Source organism: Battus philenor, unplaced genomic scaffold (genome assembly GCF_028537555.1).
Source record: "Battus philenor isolate CCGP_79_NKW_IND1 unplaced genomic scaffold, ilBatPhil1.0.hap1 SCAF_15, whole genome shotgun sequence".
In the NCBI taxonomy this organism is placed as follows: Eukaryota; Metazoa; Arthropoda; class Insecta; order Lepidoptera; family Papilionidae; genus Battus; species Battus philenor.
In genome coordinates, this window is record NW_027181677.1 from 11415289 (window position 1) to 11423255 (window position 7967).

The following is a 7967-nucleotide window of genomic DNA, read 5'->3' on the forward strand; positions in this document are numbered from 1 at the left end:
TAATGAGAATATTTTTTTAATAATTGAAAACTGAACAATTATCGAGATAAAACGTGTAATTGTAAGTTTCTGTGTTAATTTAGTTAAGACGGATATAAGTACATTAACAGCTTACTCCAAAATACAGAGATAATTTGACAAAACACGTATTAATATGTACTATAATTAAATACACAAATTTTTATTCTTTTTATACACATGACAGTAAGGTCGTGATGAGCAGGCAATGTATTGACTAATTTTAATAATATAATTACAGTGCTTGTATTGATACACCAGCAATATGGACCTTGCCAGAATGATCATGAATTGTCCACACAGGATTGTTATGGCCCTGTTCATCATAATTGATAGCTGTGTCATCATTTCCTATAATTGTTTTCAGATGAGCTATACCTTCAATCATTTTTATGACGTTATTTGACAGATAATGACAATCATGTTTGACACCAAATCCTTTGTTTTAGTAAACAAACGAATTTGACTTGTTTCGCTTCTTTATCTTTATTCAACCATTGTGTGATTATCAAAAGCATTTATACGTGGTTATCCGTTGCGAAAATTAATCATGTTTTAATTTTTATAGCTACACGAATTTTTCTAGATTTTAAATTGTTTAATAAAGGCTACTATTGCAACTTGGATCGAAATTCTTAATAAATGAATTTTATCCATCATGGTGCATTGACCCATTTGGGCGTATTTCCCAGTAGTGAGAATATTACAGCTAATATAGTAAAAAAACACGTGTCACCTTTGTAGAGTTCTGTTTTACAATTTCGTGTATTAAGAATCTTTAATAAAATCTTATGGTTATCTATACTATGTTTCATTTAAATTAAGTTTAATCTTTCATCATCATAGTGATCACTTTTGTGCATCGTGAAAAAAATAATAGAAGAGTCCAACTTGGCACAGATTTGACTCCCTATAATGGCATCCTTAAACTTAAAACTCACACATAAAGTCCTGCGTTTTTTTTTTATTTTTCATGATCATTACTTAATATCTGACGAGACAAAGGTCAAAGGGTGCTATGCCTATAAATTAAAAAAAAAAACAATCCAGAAGTTAGAGCAATTTATTCTCAAGCTTTATTTTTACTAAAATATCTCTCAGGAGTTTTAATTCAATCAACTTTTTAAATTTAATGCTGAATTTTTTGACACTATAGCAGAGTTTATTGTAAAACGGTACACAGTCTACAAAAGAGATACTAATTTCATGGAGCCTAATATTATGTAGGTGAATTTTAAATGAAAGAATGACAGAACTGAGTATCAATAGAAGTTGCTATGAAATGTTTATGTTTATTGTGCGGTAATACTTAGGCATTACAAGAACCATAGAGTAGTGGTAGCTCAGCAGTAGAGGATTGAAACTTGCGATCGTAGGTCGCGGATTCGATTCCCGGTGCCTTATTTGATTTACACTTTGTGCATTAATTATATAGGATTACCGCTGCTCATAAACAAGTTTCCAGAGGATGGGCAGCAGTGTCCTTTGCGTACCATAATACCACACTACGACTGCCAACCCACCTGCAAAGCGTGGCGATAATAGTACATCCTCCCATAGATATTGGGAAAGGCATATGCCTTGCATTGGGCATCTATAGGCTGAAACGACAATTACAAGAAAGTTTATTATTTTTTACAATAAATTTTCGTATGCGTACATAATTGCCAACAAAGGCGATAATAATTTTATGAAGATTATAACAAGCTTCAATTTTTTTTAGTGGACTGAAAAATTTTAACGAGTGTGTTGACTGCATAAAGGATTAAATAAACTAAAATTATGATGATAATTTCAATAAAATTTCACAAAACTAGGTAACAGTAATATCAATCAATGAGATATATACCTTTGTGTACTTGACAAAGCTGTCAAGTATACATTGGTTATTTAGGTTTTTAATAGTTTCTTGATTAAACTATATATATAATATGTTGATACATATGTATATAATACATACATATAATTCATATGTTATATGTATGGACGTGATTTTTTTGTAAACTCATTATGTTAGGAATGAAAATATTACATAAAACATTTTGAATTCAGAGTGATGTTGTCTATAAATATCAAGATTCCATCATACTTATTGCACTAATTCATTTTATTTCATTACGAATATCTTGAATCAATTTTATTGGAAACATTGAAACGCAAAATAACAAACAAACTATTAAACGTTACTCAAAATTATCGCTATTTTTTAACAAATTATTCCCTACGTGTTACCACATTTATTAAACAAATGATATTTCTTCTGATTAAACACAAAAGAGAGTGAAATCCACGCAACGTCGTTTTTTAATACAAAAGGAGAAGGGAAGAATGTCCGTAATGAAATATCGGTGATATTAAATCTGACAGCTAGGACAGCTATTAATTAAGGATATAATATTGCTGTCGTGTAATTGGGTTAATTGTTACGTGACTATAAAACCTTTATTATTTCACACAATCATATATATTTCATCTTCGTGTACCGAATGATGAGTTACATGTGTAAAAGCTGAGGGGTGAATGTTTACCTGGTTTGTAAGCGAAATCTTTAAAACTTTATCACCTATTTCTAATCACCGACATAAAGTTATCACTCAATCTATATCTTTTTTTTTCTATTGGTTTGCAACAAGCTAATTGCCACAAGCAAAAGCTGACTTCTGTAATACTGCAGGGACAAAAATTAACAATAATTAATTTTGATATATAGTAATCCGAATTTTTAAAACTGTTTTTCATTGTATATTATCATGACGTAATTTACCATTTCTAAAACTATTGACATGAGAGCGTGTGGTCATCGCTTCAGTCTTTAAACACCCACCGCCAGACATTGGCCTCCCCCAAAGGTATGTAAATGGGGGATATAACATAATTATCAGAGAGATGGGTTGGCGATTACAGTGTGGTATTATAGTACGCGTGGGAAACTGCTGAACATCCTCTGGAAACTTCTAAAAGCATTGGTAATTTTATATAACTAATACACTGAGTGTGAAATAAAACTGTACTTTGGGAATCGAACCCAGGGCCTATGATCGTAAGTTTCAGTCCTGTATCGCTAGACTACCGCGGCTCAACGAGTTAAAGCTTTCACCTATATATAAGTATAACCAATTATGCCGTATAACATCATCGTATATAAAATGTTGCGGAATAGTGCTATCTAAGTATTTACTTGCAATGTTTTATTTTAAGACAGAGGATCAAAGTGTATATATTATTAACAGTTTTATATATTCTATTGTAAATTATGATAATATATTAAACGATTCACAAAGATTATTCATACGTTTATTACACTATGCTGACCAGCGGCTGTAAACCAAACAAATATAATAAACATTTTAAATTGGCTAGAAATAAGGAATGTGCTCCTAACACAAATGTTGCTATACTTGAAAAGGGACATCAAAATATATTAACTTTATATATTTATTAAGATAGCTAAATAATTATTTTTTATGTTCAGGTTGATTCGATATGTACAAAAGGTTCAAATGGTTAAATGTGCAGATTATTTGTCAGCAAAAAGCTTTGATACTTTAATTTTTAACACCAATTTCCGGTCATCCTATATTTAGCGATCACTCTGAAAAATGTTATTTTTTTATTAGAATCCCACAGGCCAATAACTTCTAGCAATACAAAGTAAACGATAATTAATTTTATATGTAGCAATTCGAATTTAAAAAAAAAAACTATTTTATACAGCTATTTATTATTTCAAAAACTATTTATTTTGTGATAGAGAGTATCATACATTAATTGATAACCTCCTATAGTCAATAATCCAGTATATTATTTTCAGCTTTACTTTTTCTTAGCGTATATTACGATGACATATTAATGCTTTTTTTAAATATGTTATATCAGATAATAAAACATATCATAATTCGAACACTAGATAGGGACGGTGTGTAAATATAACTTTCGCGCTTATTGCGACGTTGTTGGCGGAATGTGGCTACCCTCCTTTATGGCGAGGGTTGATTGAGCCTGTTCACGGCGTTTATTGAACATTTGCGAGGACAGCTGTCAGGACATATCGGAGCCGCTAATAAAGGGTAACTGTTCACTGACAACTACCGAGCAAATGGGAACAAGATGGCTACACACGCGAAATGTTCGTTTCTACAATTATTTTTTTTTTATCTTTGCCTAATTCCACTTATTCGCGTTTATAGCTTCATTTAATTTGGCCTTAGGCCTTATCCTCTTATTAGAGTGCTGTATATTAATGTTTATAATCCAATAATAACGGTATATATGGCAGTAATATTCTCTAACTTCAAATTGTTACTGAGCACAATATTAGGTCCACTATTGAGCTTCCTTGAACTTGATTAAAATAATGATTCATAGAATGGAACCCGAATATTGGACCTAAGTTTGAGTTGTCAGTATCATATATTTACTAACCAATTAAAAAAATGACAATTTTCTCTTCATGTTCATGATGAACACTGATGCTCAAATAGCATTCGCAATATCCATCGGTTCAGGGGAGTAGGGCGCAGACGGCGCTTGTCCTAATACTCTCATAAGTAGTCAAGCACGACGACTCCCTCGGAAGCCTCAACTCGAGCCTCTATTCAGGTGATTATAAGTATAAAAGCTTTAAAGAGATGTAAGGCTCATTTGTGAGCAAAAAGTAAGACACCCTGTATAAAGTCGTTCCATAGGCTCTCCCCGAACATTCTTCGGGACGATGTATCATAATTGCCATGCTTGGTAGGTGGATTGACGATTGTAGTAAGCAGTAAACGCTGCCTATACTCTCGAAACTTCTTAGTAAGCAATAGAAATTCCATATAATTAATACGCAAAGTGTGAATTATAAAAGATACTCCGAGAATCGAACCCGCGACTTACGATCGCAAGTCTCAGTACTCTACCACTGGGGTAATCTACTCCACTCTTACATGTTTTTCATTAAGCTATTTTTCCTGTTGGAATGCGATAGGTCAATAATTTCTCGCAGTAGAACATCTGCAAGCACAGATAGTAAACGATAATTATCTTTAATATGTAAAAACTCGAATTTTAAAAAACGCCTTTTCTTACTATACTATCATTACCTTTTTAATTACCTCTGACACTATTGATGTTTATATAGGGTGTTTCATACATTAACTTATAGCAAATTAGCTATACATTAAACCCTTTAAAGCGTTTACATCTAAACCAGTCACTCTGTATATTATATTATTGGATTGAGATGTCATCGAGCTCGTCTCCCGTGTAGCACCGCTCTGTCCTATAACATGCCGTTTCAGTTACTATCAGATAAGCGCCCCATTCAAATCCTATCTTTGTATGTTTAATAATACAACATAAGTGAAGCCATAAATAAATGATAAAAATACCACAAGTTTAACCAATTAAATACGTGATAAATTTTAATGACACTGACAAATTTTGTGTTACTCTCCCTTTTTTTAAAAACGTCACTGATAAAACACGTCAAACATTGATAAGGGGGCACGTGGGTTATTATCAGACGGTTGCAGCTGCCCCCGTGAAAACCCCACTGTTGGTAGCAGATGCGACCCCCTATTTCCTACTTAATGCTTGCGGATTTTAAACGTGTTTTTATTATCCGGTATCTTAAGGCTTCATTGATATCTTGATTGTGTCGGCGTAACTACAGAATGAATATAAAACCACCCTGTGCTAATTAAAAACTTATGTCTCTAATCATCGAATCTCGAAGGTAATTTTCCCAACGTATTCATTATGGATATATGGATATATGGAATATACATTCAGTATGGTTATACAGTGAGAGATAATGTAAGAGAAAAAGGAAGAGTGAGTGAAAGATATTAAGATAGATATAAAAAGAATAAGCACATAAAAAAGAACGTGAAAAAATTATTAAGCCAAAATTGCCCTTGTGTATCTAAGACGGGGGAATTCACGAGAATTCACCTAGAGATTAAAAAAAAGTATGGTTATTATATAGAATAATAAATATATAGTTATTATATAGAAACTAAAGTGACACTATCAGACTTAGTGTAGCCTTCCAGTTCCTGTATTACTTATGGTTAGGACTTGGAATCAGTTTACTTAATAATGCATCAAATCCTCCTTGTGTCGTATTCCTTACTAACTATTACTGAATATCGCAACCCTTTCTGGAAATTTTGTGACTCACTATGTTAGCCAGCTGTTCCGGTCTTCGACGGTAAGTATTGTTTCGGCTACTGTGGTATCTAAGGTGGTTTTGACCTTGATCGGACCAGCGACAGGGTATGATTTAACTAATAAAGATGTAAATTAACATTGGATTCCCACACTATTATGGGTGGCCTTCAACTTAAAGCTTCGAAGGTTTTAAACAAGTTCTGATGTGAGAAGAGCCGACTACAAACTCTTTTTTTTCCACTTTCATATTCCAGTTCCAGGGTGCCCGCAAAATACGACCCTGACTTGCTCATTGATCAGAAATGCTACACAACTACGATAGCACAAAAGCCTTAGAGGTTATTATGGCATCCATTGCCCCAGTTACTGTTACCCAGGTTCTTCTATAACATACAGTTTGGAGAAGAATGTGTGAACATATGATAATGTGTCCAGCATAATTGATTCACATACAAAGTTGTAAAATAAAAAATTAGTTTGTGTTTTAATGAAAGTCTACTTAATTTAAGATGGTTAAAGAACGGTCACCTATTCGCTGTACTAACGCAGTAAGAAAAGCATGCAAATCCGCGGTTTACTACTATATATATTTTTTTTTGGAGAACTAAAAAGCCTGGAGAAATATGATATCGACTGCCATGATAGGCCGCGAACCCTTAGTCGTGATTAAACAACTAAGAAGAGGATTTAATTTCAAAAGTAAAGTTGAGTGATTGTTTTAGTAAAAGAATAAAAAGTAATAAGGAAATTTGTACAAATAATTACTGCTAATCTCTTTGCATATTTGATTATTATTAATATTATAATTCTTACTTTAATCCTGTGTTTCCTATATGTAATTTAATTTGATTGTGTATTTCGGCCGCTTACAAACGGTCCTTTTGAAATAGGGGATGTCCGGCACGGGACGTCTTGCGGATTGAATGATGATGTGTTATTTAAGAGTCGTCATGATGTTTGGACTTGCACTCCCCGCATTTACCGGCTAGTGGTCGTCACTGGAGAACCTTTCGGCAATCCCGTTTGCAACTGTCGTCGGTTTTACTTTTTTACACAATCAATTTTTCAAGCTATGCTGGTTTTCATGCTTTAGTTTTTAATAAAACTTAGTGCACAAATGATAGATGGTGTAACTGCCTTTAATAGCAAGGACAATAATGTCTGTTCAATAGTTATAACTACTAATAGCAGATCTAGTTATACAAAAAATGTTTTAAAAAAATTATAGCACGCCATGATGTTATTAATACCAGCCATCTTGATTGTCATTGCAAAAAAGTAATCCTCAAAATGGCGGCTAATTATTTGCAACTAAAAAACGTTCAAAATGGCGTCTCTATTTTATTAAAGGTTTTTAAAATCACAACATATTACCTACCACCAATTTTATGAATAACTTTAGTCATCATCATAATTATTTTAAATGAAGAAAGTCCACAGCTGGACACAGGCCTCCCTTGTTCCCGTTCCAATAGTATCGTTAGGAAACGGCTAGCAATTAGCATCTTTCGACGACGTTAACAGGGTCATTTGTCAACCTTGGACATTCTAGGCTGTGTTTCCAGGTCTGTGGTTTCCACTCCAGAACTTTAAAACCCTAGCTGTTAACTGTTCTGCCTGCTGCTATTTCAACTTGCTAACGCTTAAGTATATATATTTAGGTAAATAAATTTTAATATTTCTTTAGCATACCCGTTAATAAACCAAATTTCTTCTCCTATTTTATCTATATTCATCAAACTAAGTGAGAATTTTAAATATGAAAACTCGTAACTAATTTAAAACTACAAACGTGG